A 13,723-nucleotide genomic window follows, 5' to 3' on the forward strand; every position below is an offset into this window, starting at 1 on the left:
ATCCTAAGAAAAAAGTGGAATATTACCTTTTGATGAGGTCTACTATTCCAGTGACAAATAGGACCTTAATAATCTACCATTATTGAATGAAGATAATAAATGACATTTCACTTATTCTCAAGACATCATTTCAACAGAAACTTTGGAGGGAGGGGTTACTTTATATCCACAGGGGGGAAAATATTAAGAGTTAGGTATAAACCCTGAAGCTGTTATTCTCTAGTTATTTTATTAAATTACAGATGCATGAAACTTTTCCAGGCTTATTTAATTTGTGCCCCTGGCTTCTCTTTAAGAGCGGGGACAGATAGCACACATTTCCATGATGCAGCATGAACAGGGACCTTATTTCACTTGTTAGTTGAGTAGAAGGTGAACAGAGTTTTCTGGGGGAAATATAAAACAGAGTTTCCCACTGAGCTAACCTCATTTTCTAGGATTCTACCATTGCCCTCGCCATATGTCCCACTGCATTATTATAAAGACATCAAACTGCTAAGGTTATTTCTGTTTTTAGTAAATACGTGCTAGTTATATTTCTAAAATTATCCCTATGCAAGTTAAATTTCCTTTTGAAAGAATTGTCGGTACTAATGTACAATTTCGATTACCTAAATTCAATGAGAGGAAATGACATGTGCAAAAGAGAAGGATGGGGCAGGGGTTGGGGGTATTAGAAAGGTAGATTGGAGTACAACATAAACATTAAGCTAAGGAGTTTGGAATGAATTCCAGTACCTTGGAGAACTCCTTATAGTAATTGGCGTGGGTCTCTGGGTATCATTGCAAATTCAAACTTAAGCCATATGTGAAGGTTTTTTTTTTTTTTTTTTTTCCTCTACGTGGGCCTCTCACTGTTGTGGCCTCTCCCGTTGCGGAGCACAGGCTCTGGACGCGCAGGCTTAGCGGCCATGGCTCATGGGCCTAGCCGCTCCGCAGCATGTGGGATCTTCCCGGACCGGGGCACGAACCCACGTCCCCTGCATCGGCAGGCGGACTCTCAACCACTGCACCACCAGGGAAGCCCTGAAGGTTTTTTTTTGAGAACTACTGCCAGCACCATTACCAGGCTTCACCCCTGATGTGAGAGGTGTGAGTGGGGGCTATCTCCTCTTCAGCCAAAAGATTATTTCATTTCAGATCCTGTGTTTCTATTCAAATAGCCCCTCTATCCATCCTCCTGCTAGCCTCTGTCTGATACATGCACACTGATATTGTAAGCCAACTTTCTCTTGCAGTAGGCTCCCACAATTTTTCTCATAAATATAGTGCATGAAAGCAACATAACCTGTTTTTTAAGCATTGTGGACATGCAAAGAATAAATCAAGAAATGTGTAAGACTAATGATTAAGAGCAGGCATTCTAGAGTCCGAATGTATTGGGTCAATTCCATGTTCTGAAACTTACTTGCTGTGTGACTCTGAGAAAGTTATTTAACTCTTTCAGTCTTTGTAAAATGAGGATAGTGTTTGGGCCTCATATGGTTATTTCAAAGTGTCAATGAGTTAGTATCTGTAAAGCACTGATAACTGTGCACAATACACAGTAACGTCTCAATAAGTGTCTGAAATATCTCTTATGGGTTTTGACCTGATGAGAGTCCTAATCAGTTAATATGGGTTCGCAGAAAAAGCAAGGGCTTTGTAGGCAAGCAAACTTGGTTTCAAATCTTGGCTCAGCTGCTACTAACCATGTGAACTTGGGCCTCTCTGAGCCTATCTCCACATCAAAGGATTGCTCAGCAGGCATACCCAGGCTGCAAGTAGTAGAACACCCTACTTGAAATGCTTAACAAATAAGGAAAGATATTACCTTGTGTAACCAGTAGTCGGGGATGAAGGTACAGTGTGTCACTTTCTGACGTTTTTCTTACTACTCTTTGGCTTCAGCCCTTCTCTCTCTGTCAATTTTGTTCTCAGTCTGGCTCCTCTCATGGTCCCAAGTTGGTGACTTCTTCCTTTTACCCTTCTGAATCATTTTAGGACACACAATCACCCATAGACCAATAACAAGACTCAGAAAACTAGCATAGACTAATTAGAATCCTCCTTTGGAAGGGATGGAGATAGAAACCTGAAAAAAAAAAATCAGCGTTGTATTTGGAAGAAGGAAGGGGGAAATGGATACTGTGTGGGCAACCAAGTATGTTCATCACAATTTGTTTTTAATGTTAAATAATATAATATAGTTACATATATATCATAGCATCCAGCTGCTGTACCAAAATGCTTTCTTCTTTTCTCTCTGTAGTAATTTTCTTATTCATAAACACATTAAATTAAACTGAGGCTTTATCTGGCATTGTTGATGGATTAGTTGAAAAAATGAAGGTTGGGAGGGGAGCTGGAGAGAGAGATTTAAGAGCAGTTAGAACAAATTAGAAGGTTTTATAGTAGTTCAGATAAGACATAATAAACCCCAAACCATGGAGGCGACAAACTGGAAGATAATGATAAGTGTGAAAATATTACAGAGCTAGAATTCATAGGATTGATGAGTGACTGGTGATAGGAGATGGGTGGTAGGAAAGGAAGGAACTTCAAGATTTTGAATCTGGTTGCCAGGGAGAATGCTAGTATCTGTAATACAGAAAGGAGAAGAAGGGTTAGTCTGGGGGAACGGGATGACTTTGGTTCAAGGGGTGTTTTGAGTTCAAAGGTCTGGCAGAATATCCAAGCAGATAATTAATGAGATTATTAATTTCGTGTGGAGGCTAGACCCTTTGGGTCATTCAAATAGGGGTGTTAGACTTGGTGAAATTTCAGGAAGGATTGTGCACATCTAAATGGAGTGGATTAAGCAAAGGAATTAAGAAACAGCTACATCTGTAGATAGGAAGAGAATGATCAGTCCAAAAAAACACACAGATACAGCCCAACAATAGATGCTGAGGGATAAATTATTTCAAACAAAGGGGTATTCAACAATGTTGAATGGCACAGATGTTTCAAAGAGTTTAAAAATAGAGAAAAGACACAGGACTCAGTGATTAGAAGGTCCATATTACCTCTGAGGAAGTAAATTTGATAAGATCAGTAATGAAATTTAAGAAATTTTGAGTGATCAGAAAAAGACGACAGGAATAGCTACTCTTTCAAAAATCTGCTGGTAAAGGGAGAATCATGGGGTGGTAAGCACAGGATGCTACAGGGTTGAGGAATTGTTTTTGTTTAAATTCAGAGAGAACTGAAGAGATTTATGGGAGAAGAAACAGAATCAGTATAAGAGAAAAGACTGAAGATTCAAGAAAAAGAAGCAATGATAGAACACCTCTCAATTTTTAAGAACTTACTATGTGGCAGGCATTGTTAGGATTCCATATTTCAAAGGCAGAGCCTGAGCTCGTGGGCTGTTCAATAATTTACGCAGGATCCCACAACTAAAAGGGGCAGAGCCATGCTATGCGTCCACTTGTGATCGCAAACTCCGTATTCCCTGCTGTGCTGTGATCTCAGCTCCTGGAGGAGGGGGTGGGGGGCATCAGAAGTACCAGTGAAGAGAGGCATTCACTTTGGCAAAGAGGAGGCGCACTTCTTTTTCAAATCTAGGACAAAGAGAGAAAGAGAAAGTGAAGGTGGGAAAGAATTTGGGATGGAGGAGGAAATTGAAAAGTGCAAGTGAGAGGTCCTTAACTTGTTCATCAGAGTCCTGCCTTCGGAACATAAGAGATGGGAGGATTTCTTAGCCTTAAGGAAATTGGAAATTTTTCTAATAGTTAATGCATATCTTGCCCTTTCACCACCTCTTTGGCCAAATTTAACAGTTGTTACATATAAAGTTTTTCCTTTAGTAAAGAATGATTTAATATCATCAGAAAGAATTGTAAGAATGGTATGTAAATGGTAAATGTAAAGTTAAATGCCTTATAAATATTTATAGAGTGAGTGATTGGGCCCATGAACATTTAAAATGGGTAAGTAGTTTATGTATGATTTTACCAGTAGTATGAAGGGATATTATGTTCATTGCTATTTTTTTCATACTTTCTCTTATATAATAACCCTAGTCAGCTGGGCATTTTGCATCATTGCCTCAGGGAAGTAAAACACAGTAGAAAGAGAAAACAAGGGGTTCATTCTTAATTTTTGAGGGTTTAAGCCTAGGCCTCCGACAGTGAACATAAAATTTGGATAATGCAAAATGATGAAAGTGATATAAAGAGCAATAAAGTTCTGTCTCACTTTGTCTACCACTGGTGTTTATCTCCAGACTAGATGACCATTTTCATTGACACAGTAGAGATATGGAGGAGAGATAAAAGGGAAACCAGGAGTGAGCAGATGCTGTGATCCCTAACAGGATCTGGTGGACCTAAAGGAAACCACAGCCACCCCATGGAGACCTGAAGATCGAAGAGCAGAGGACACTTTTCATGGGCTCAACTCAGAGAGGAAGTTCTGGCTTAGTGTGTCTATGCAGTGTATGTAGACAGATGGATCTACAATTGACTTATTGTTTCTTGTACTTCACTGGGGTGTAAGGAAAGTTGAATGACGCCTGGATGTGGGAAAGCAGCACAGAAAAGGAAAATGACTGCATGGGGGAACTCAACTGGGTTTCTCCAGGCTCAAAATGAAGCAGTGAAAGGCAGAATGACTCCAGAAAGAACTTGCAGGAGTTCACCGAGAGAGAGAGAGAGAGAGAGAGAGAGAGAGAGAGAGAGAGAGAGAGAACGAGCCAGTTCTGAAGGATGCCAAGAACAAGGGATGGCTCAGGATTCTGACATGATTAGATGATGATGTAGTACAGAAGCACCTACCTTCTACCCCTCGATGGCTCAGTACTGAGTGAATGGTTCCTATACCACTCCCCACCCAAATTCACCTTGTGGATATTGGTGAATACCCACAGTGACATACTCACGGTGGGAATATACTCATAGTAACAACAGTCATAATTTTCGTAAGAATCAGATTTGATAAATTTACATCTCATAATTTCAAAGGACTGGAAATAAATATACAGCATTTTAATTCAAATGTCTAGTGCTACCTTGAAATTCAACAATATTGTAATCCTTAGTAGCAACAATGTTTCTAATGTACTGGTATTATTTGCCACACAAACTTGTAGAGGAAGTAGAAAATCCCCAGGTAGTACATGGATAACTAGGACATTTTTAAGTCCAAAATGAAAATGTTATAAAGTTCTCTAAAGTGCTTTCCTCAAAAGTCAGGTGTAATCAAGATGAAGGGAGGGGCTTCCCTGGTGGCGCAGTGGTTGAGAGTCCGCCTGCCAATGCAGGGGACACGGGTTCGTGCCCCGGTCCGGGAAGATACCACCTGCCGTGGAGCAGCTAGGCCCGTGAGCCATGGCCGTGAGCCCGCGCATCCGGAGCCTGTGCTCCACAATGGGAGAGGCCACAACAGTGAGAGGCCTGCATAACGCAAAAAAAAAAAAAAAAAAAAAAAAAAAGATGAAGGGAGAGTGTATTTACTGCTTGCCATTTTGAATTATTTTTTAATTGTTTCATGTGAGTACTTATTTTATTTCTCAAGAGAATGTAAATTCTTGAGGGCAGAGTTTGGGTCCCACCCAGCAGTTCAGACAAACAAAAGGAGAGCTGCATTCAAGGAGATCCTGGAGAGCAGAGGGGTAAAAACCCAACGCTGCCCAAGTCAGCACTGACAGAAAAGAAAGATGAACTGTTTTGAAGAATGAGCGCCAAATTTTGGAGCCAAAAAAGCAGTACAGGAAGTTAAGTGCAAGGGCTTAGGGAACTATCAGCGGTGCACAGCTGCTGGAGAATCTCTTTCAGGGAGTACCAGCTGCAGAGTGGAGAGATGGTGCTGTTGATAGGGACTACACCACACACGGCGTTAGCACACCTATGATTCAAACCCAGAGGAGCCCAGCATTACAGCTTTCAAGCTTTACTTTAAAAGGGAATTTTTACTGGAATAAAGCAACTAGATTTTGCATGTAAGTAAATCTAGTATGGTAGAAAGATCCCAGAATTTGGAGGTAGAAGGGCACTGTTTGAAGTCTGACCCAGGGAAAACCACCTCTTGACCTATTTTCCTCATGTGTAAAATGAAGCTAATTACACTTTTTCTACCCTGCAGCATTACTTAGATGATCAAATAAAATAATATATGAGAAAGTATTTTTGTCCTAAAGTATTAAAGCTGTCAAGTGTTATAAAATATTAGTTATTATAATTATTTTTGAAGTTGTAATTTTAAAACTATTAAACTCTCCTAGTTGCCTTCAAAATACAATGGAAGGAAAAGTACGCAGAGTACAGAGAACTTTTCAGAAATCAGTTGTCTAATCAAACAATTGCATAATGCTTTTGTGCCTTTCCTTCTCCTTTTTTAGTTATTCCATTAATCAGTATCCCTTTATGAGTAGAGAGGCTGGGGAAAGAAGATTCCCCAAATCCCTGCAGCTTGGCCCACAGGCCAACAAGAGTCAGGCCCCATCCATAGTTTCAGACTTAGCTCCCGCCAGCGACTTGTTAAACAAGTAGCAACTTAACAGTCCCAAACAAAGCCTGGTTCATGCCTCCTTGCCTTTAGCACTTACTCCTTCTTCTTACTGTAGCACATTTTTTTTGGACTCATATTCATTCTGCAAGACCCACTCAGGTGTCTCTGAAACCGTGGGGAATCATCAGTTAAATCCATTATGCCTGGAACCTGCCTTCCCCGAGCAAGGTCCTTTTAGTTGTTGCTACAAAAAAACCTAGCTTGTCCTCCAAGCCACACTTACCTTAACAATAAAAGGTTCGCCCGAGTTGTTTTCCAGGAAGGTAGAGTCAGCTGTGTCTAGTTAGGACTGAAGTGGTTAAAGCTGGATAGGACCACCCATTCTCCAACTGGGCATGCGCCAGTGCGGCTCAGCGACCCTTTGACGTCAGAGGGCTGAAAGCTCCACCCTTTGATTACGGTAAGTGACGCCATTTTAAAACAAGCATTCTCGGAAGAATGCTGCAATTTAGTTATCCCCGCACAGAAAGATGGCTACCTCAGCCTTTTCTTGTTTCCAGTCACCTTTCCCGAAGCTTCGCATGCCTCCTATGCCTCAGAGGACCCTGCTTCTTTATCTCATAAATATCCGGAGGCTGTCACCTTCGTGGAGGTGCATCTGAAAACTTGTTCTCCCATCTCCTCGCATGGCTGCTGCAAAACTTGACGAAGTCTTAGCGTTTTGGCTTGCTCCGTGTCAGGCGAATGAAACACCTCCTCCTCAGCAAAGCTTTTCCTGACTACCTGTGTGTTTTCCTGCTACCTGTGATGCCCGTCTTCCTCCCGCTTATTCTCTCTGTCCGAAAAATGAGGTTTCCTCAGGGAATCTTTCCCTGCTCTATTAAGGGTCTGCGCCAGAGCTCTTTAAGGACAGAGTTTGCATTTGGTAAGCTTTTCACCAGAATGTCAGCTCCAAGAGAGGTGAGACTTTGTTTTTAGACTTTGTTTTTATTCTTTGCTGTTTCCTTGGAACCTAGAGCAATGCCTGGTATATAGTAGGTGCTCAGTAACTACTTGTTGCCCCATGGATGGTCATTTTAAAAGGCTATGGGGCAAAGATTGATAGTTGAAATCCTTGACTGAAGTTAAAAATTTTATTTTCTATTTTAAGAATTCAGTGTACTTTCATATGGTGGTAAAATATGTTGCATTTCAGTGGAATTGTGAACTTTCTTGCACTTTTGTGTCAAGGAAATAATATTCAAATTCATCGGGAATAAAAATGGGTGAATAGATGGATGAATAAAAATGTGTCCTGTGATTTTGCTGTAATAGGAAGGATCATTACAGGCCCGCACTGCCATGGTGCATTGAAAACCATAACAAGTTAGAATATGGAAAGAATCAGAGTTTTCTATTATCAAAGTGAAATAATAAATAGAGAATCATCTTGATAATGCAAATAAAAATTACGTTTTAGCCTTATTTAGAGAAGTATTCCTGGAAGAAAGTATTTTGGTTCTGAACTATCATAGGCAGTTTCTTTAACTTCTCACTTTCTTTTGTATTTATAAGTTTTAGCCTTGGGATAATTTTAAAAATCCTCATGATTATCCTGTTTAGAGAAGTGACTCTGTGTCTTATTTGAAGTTTGGAAAGTTTGTTTTCTAGCTGTACGGCCACGTGTCATGTTGGCTGCAGAGCTGTTGGGACAGGCTTGATTTGATCTGACTGCAAGGCCTGATGAACTGTTTTATCAAGTGCTGGCAGTTCATTCAAATAGCACCTGCAACAGATCAGAGACGCTGCTAAGCTGAAATTAATGCTTGTGTTACTCTTCCAGGCAGCTAATTTCATAAACAAAATTAGATTTCTTGGATGGTAATTGACACAATCTGGTAATTCAGAGACTTGTCATTAAAAATTAAGCATATAGGGAAACAATGTGAGCTCAACTTCCACTACCAATCCCCTGGTGGCAGAGCATCCAAAGCAAAAATATCTCAAAGGAATGTCAATAGCAGAATAAAGATCAAAGGGGAGTCTTCACTGAGTATGCACTGAATCTCTTTGGTCTTAGCAGAGAAAAAATTCTGATGATATTTTTCTCTCACTGCAAAAATTGGTTTATATTTGGGAATGTGTAATTTTACTTAGAAACTATTGAAAACTGTTTTAGCATTCCTAGAGAGGTAGTGATGAATTTAACTTTACTTTTTCTAAAAATAAGTGAAGACCTTTTTTAAGTTCCTCAAAAATCCAGTAACTCTGAAATTCCAGGAGGTTGTATGGCTGTTTTTTTTGACCTCTAAAATTTTTCTCATAATAAGAATTCTTTTTTTCTTGCATGAAGTTCTTAAGTATGATAGAAAGATATGTGCCAGAAGAGTCAAGGAAAATCTTAAGTACACAGGGAGAAAAGTTAGTGCTTTATTATTCTGTCTTTACTTTTGTTTTTCTCCCCATATCAAGGCCTCTTCTCTTCACACCTCACACCTGTTGTCTACCTAGCAACAACATTACTGCTTCTCAGAAGAGTTGCCCCACTATCCCAGCCTGATTTGTCCCTTTTGGATGTCCTTTTGCATTTACTTTTGAAACCACTTATTTGGTATCTAATTTTATATGGCACTTTTTTTTTTTTTACTAATTTTACTGTTTATTGTGTATTTTCAGATTGTTCTCCAGCAATAGTGGCTCAATTTGTGGCAGTAAACACGTGTGTAGTTGTTTGCCTGGCTCTCTACCAACATGGGGTTTGTAAAAGGAAAACTCAAAGTTATAAACATCTAGAAAAAGAAACAAAGAGTTGACCTACAAAGAAAGACTAGTTCTCCAAATAACACAATGCTGAGTATTTAAAAAGAAAATACCATGTGAGATTAGGAACGTTTCTGAGTTCAGATCAATCTGTTCAAGGCGGAAAGCAGCAACTTTATGACATGATTTTTATATTCACAAAGGTCAAGACACAGCTTCAGTATCTGCAGAGAAAAGATGAGGGACAGACTTACTTTTGCAGGAGGTCCAGGTTATCTGAAATGTTCAGCAATTGGACATTGAGGAAAGGATCTCTGAGCTTGAGGATATTTCAGTCTACTGAAATGAGGATATTTTCAGAACTGAAAAGTGAACAAAGACCGAAAAAATTGGAACTGTGGGACAGTTACAAAAGGTATAATGTATGTGTAATGGGAATAAGAAAAGGAGAAGGAAAAAAAAGGAAGAGAAGAAATATTTAAGATAATAATGACTGAGAATTTCCCCAAAATTAATGTCAGATACCAAAAAAAATTACAACTTGGCTTTCTGTATTTTGAATATGATATGCCTAAGTCAAAGAAAAAAATTCTGAAACAAGCCAAAGATAAAATATACCTTACGTATAGAGGAGCAAGGATAAAAATTACATCTAACTTCTCATAAACCATGCAAGCCAAGAAGAGAAGTGGAGTGAAACATTTAATCTGATGAAAGAAAAAAAGCCACTTACCTACAGTTCTGTACCCTGAGAAATTTTCCTTCAAAAGTGAAGGAAAAGTAAAGACTTCCTCGGACAAACAAAAATCGAGGGAGTTTGTTCCTAGTGGGCCTTGCCTTGCAAGAATGTTGAAGGAAGCTCTTCAGAGAAAAGGAAAATAAGTCAAAAACTGGGATCCACATAAAGGAAGAGCATCAAAGAAGGAATAAATGAAGGTAAAATAAAAACTTTTTATTTTTCTTAGTTGATCTGATAAGTTTGTTCAGAATAGTAATACCAACAGTGTATTTGATTATGTATGCTTATGTGTAAATGAAATGAGTGATGACCATGATACGAGAGACATGATTAGAGTATGGCCAAAGGTTGGAGAAAGATACACCATGCTAATACTGATCAAAAGAAAACAGAAGTAGGTATATTTAGAAAGAGTGGACTTCAAAGCAGGAATGTTATCAGGGATGAAGAGGAGAATTGCGTAATGATAAAGGGATCAATTCTCCAAGGAAACATAACAGTTCTCAATATGTATATGCCTAACAGAGCATCAAAATAGATGAGGTAAATCTGAAGAAAATATATTAAAAAGAAATTGCTGACAGTAACTTTGTCAGCCTTTGAGCATGATTTTATTTATTTTTAGTTGGAAAATACCTGCAAAAACTGAAATATATTAATACCCTTTACCTATATAAAATTCACCTAAGAAGCCTGATTTTTTTTTTCCGTTTGAAAATAAAAATAAACAAAATAGCTCTAACAGTATTGCACTGATCAGACATCTGGGTAGTGTCAAATATAGCTAATTATTTTTTAATATGCCTTCTTTTAAAAATGAAGGAATACATCTCTGTATCTATCTAATACATCTCTAGTACCTATCTAGCTAGGTAGCTAGCTAGCTAGTCATTTAGGACACTTAAACATAATTTACATGTAAAAGAAGTCTTAATAATTTTATTATTTTGAAATTGGAACCTGAATTTGCAAAAGAAAAGGCAAGAAGAGTCATCAGAAGAGATAAAATATGGATATATATCACAAGTAACTAAATGCAGTAATTATTAGGTAATATTTTAAAACAGCAATAAATAAAAATTATGAATTAAACATTTTCAAAGAATAAGAAACTTTAGTTGAAATGACTAGAGTAAGCCAAAAACCACAGAATTATTTTGATGATTAAAAGGGACTTTATTTGTGCAGGTATAACTTGGCCCTTTTAACAAAGAAAGCACAGATTTTACTTTGACTTTTTTGGATTATCATCTATATGATGATACGCAATAAAGGATTCATGAGTTTTTTTCTCTCATAAATAAAGTCATCAAATTTATCCAACTTTGGCAAGCTCATTTCATAGTTCCTTTCAAGCTCATTATTTCTAACTATTATTCAAGCTCATTATAAACCCAAGCAAATGAGGTTCGTTTCTCAGACCTACATTTATGGTACAAACCATCAGATTTGTACTTCATTATCTGCTTTTACATTCTGGCATATTTTTCCTTTAGACTAAATTATTCTCTTATAGCTCATAATAAACCAAATTATATTCATTATTTTGTTTACATACCTTACATCCCATATTTTTACATTTCTTAAAAATGAACATGAACTTTAATATAACTAAGATTCATTTGCCTTTTTTAAGTGTTAACTGATGGCTACTCTGTAACGTAGTAAATAAGAGCCCAGGTATTTTAAAATTAAGCTGTTCCTATATAAAGACTTAACTGACTCAAATTAAGGTTAGTTTATGACCTTAAAATTAAAGACATGGAAATTATAATTCAGGCTAACATATGAAATCCTTATGATTTGTAGTATCATATGCATTGATCTCTTTTAAAATATTACTAGTAATTAATTCAGTTGCAAACAAAATTTTGTGGTTTTCTAAGTGATATTAGTTTATCTGATGCACCAAACCAATAGAAGTAGTTTGGGAAATTCACAGTAGTCTATTCATTAGAAAATAAATCCAAGACTTGCATAAACTAGAATGTTGTGCTAGCATTATTTTTACATGGCGGTAAAATCAGGAAGAAGATATAGAACACTTTCTATTAAATCAGTTATGATAAATCAGTTATCAAAGTTATTAAATCAGTCTAATTAGTCCAGAATTATCTTGAGGAAGAAAATTACATGAGTTTTTTCTTACACAATGATATACCAGATATTAAAATTTTTAAGTTGTTTAGAAGTAATGTTTTTCTTTTTATCTTATAACCTAATAACTAAGGGCATTCATTAAATTCACAGGTCAAAGGTTTCTTAAAAAAAATTAAAATTTTTTATTTTGAGATAATTTTATATTCACGTACAGTTGTAAGAACTAATACAGAGAGGTCCTGTGTACTCTCTACCCAGTATCTCCAATGGTAAAATCCTGCAAAACTATAATTTATTAATGTTAATCAGATTTCTCTGATTATACTTGTGTGTGTATTTAAGTTCCAGGCAATTTTATCACATATATGAGTTTGTATATCCACCATCTTCAGGTTACCAAATAATTCTGTCACCACAAGAATATCTAGTTGGTGTCCTTTGATGACTGCATCCCTCCCCCCTCCCTCCTCCACCCCCTTCAATCCATTCCTAATCTATGGTGACCTCTCCCTCCTGCACCCACTACCCCTAGTTACCACTAATCTGTTCTTCAATTATATAATTTGTCACTTCAAAAATGTCATATAAATGGAATCATATTACATGTAACCTCTTGGGATTGACTTTTTTCACTTAGCATAATTTCCTGACGATTGATCTAAGTTGTTGTATGCCTCAATAGTCCACTTCTTTTTATTACTGAGCAGTGTTCCATGGTATGGAGGTACCACACTTTGTTTAACCATTCATCTATTTAAGGGCATCTTGGGGTGGTTCCAGTTTTTAGCTGTTACAAGTAAAGCTGCTGTGAACTTTCATGTACGGTTTTTTACATGAACATGAGTTTTCATTTCTCTAGGATAAATGCCCAAGAACTTACTGCTGGGTAGTATGATAATCATATGTCAGTTATAAGAAACTGCCGAACTATTTTCCAGAGTGGCTTTACTCTTTTACATTCGCATAGACAACATAGGAGTGATCCAGTTTCTCAGCATCCTCTCCAGCATTTGGTGTCGTCACTATTTTAGCCATTATGATGCGTGTGAGAGATATTACATTGGGGCTTAATTTGCCTTTGCCTAATAATGATGCTGAATATCTTTTCATGTGCTTACTTGCCATCTGTGTATCCTCTTTGGTGAAATGTCTGTTTATATCTTTTGCCCATTTTATAATTAGATTGTTTTTTATTCTGTGAGTTTTAGAGTTCTAGATACTAGTCTTTTGTTGGATATGTGTTTCGCAAATATTTTCTTCCAGTCTATTGCTTGTCTTTTCATTCTTTTAATGATGTATTTTTGAGAGGAAAAGTTTTAACTTTTGATGAAGTCTAATTTATCAGTTTTTTCTTTCATTGATCAAGTTTTGGTATCAAGTCTAAGAACTCCTTGTCTAGCCCTAAATCCTGAAAAATTTCTGACTTTTTTCTAAAAGTTTTATAGTTTTGTATTTTAAATTGATCCATTTTGAGTTAATTGTTTGAGTTGTGAGGCTTAGAGTTCATTTTTTGTCTATATAGGTCAAAGCTTTTTGTTTTGTGTGCGTGTATGTTGCAGCTGTAATAATAATTAAAAAAAAATTTTAAAGAGCCAATGCATTTAAAACATAAATCTCTTCCTGGAAATATTGTAAGTTGACACTCCTGTCTTTCAGACGAAACCTGCTGAAATCACCTTCCCTTATATTTAATATATTTGCTGTCCTGGAATC

At 37.2% G+C, this 13,723-nt stretch overlaps 1 long non-coding RNA gene across 1 annotated transcript in view; it reads left to right on the top strand.

The window, feature by feature from the left end:
- Window positions 1-6,922: 6,922 nt before the first annotated feature.
- LOC307195525 overlaps window positions 6,923-13,723 on the top strand; it is a 309,693-nt gene continuing 302,892 nt past the window's right edge. Inside the window, exons 1-2 of the long non-coding RNA XR_013830854.1 lie at window positions 6,923-7,392; window positions 9,088-10,107. This is a non-coding gene — a long non-coding RNA (uncharacterized lncRNA). The remainder of the gene's footprint in view (window positions 7,393-9,087; window positions 10,108-13,723) is intronic.

The sequence above is a fragment of the Stenella coeruleoalba genome (genome assembly GCF_951394435.1).
Source record: "Stenella coeruleoalba genome assembly, chromosome: 12".
Classification (NCBI taxonomy): domain Eukaryota; kingdom Metazoa; phylum Chordata; class Mammalia; order Artiodactyla; family Delphinidae; genus Stenella; species Stenella coeruleoalba.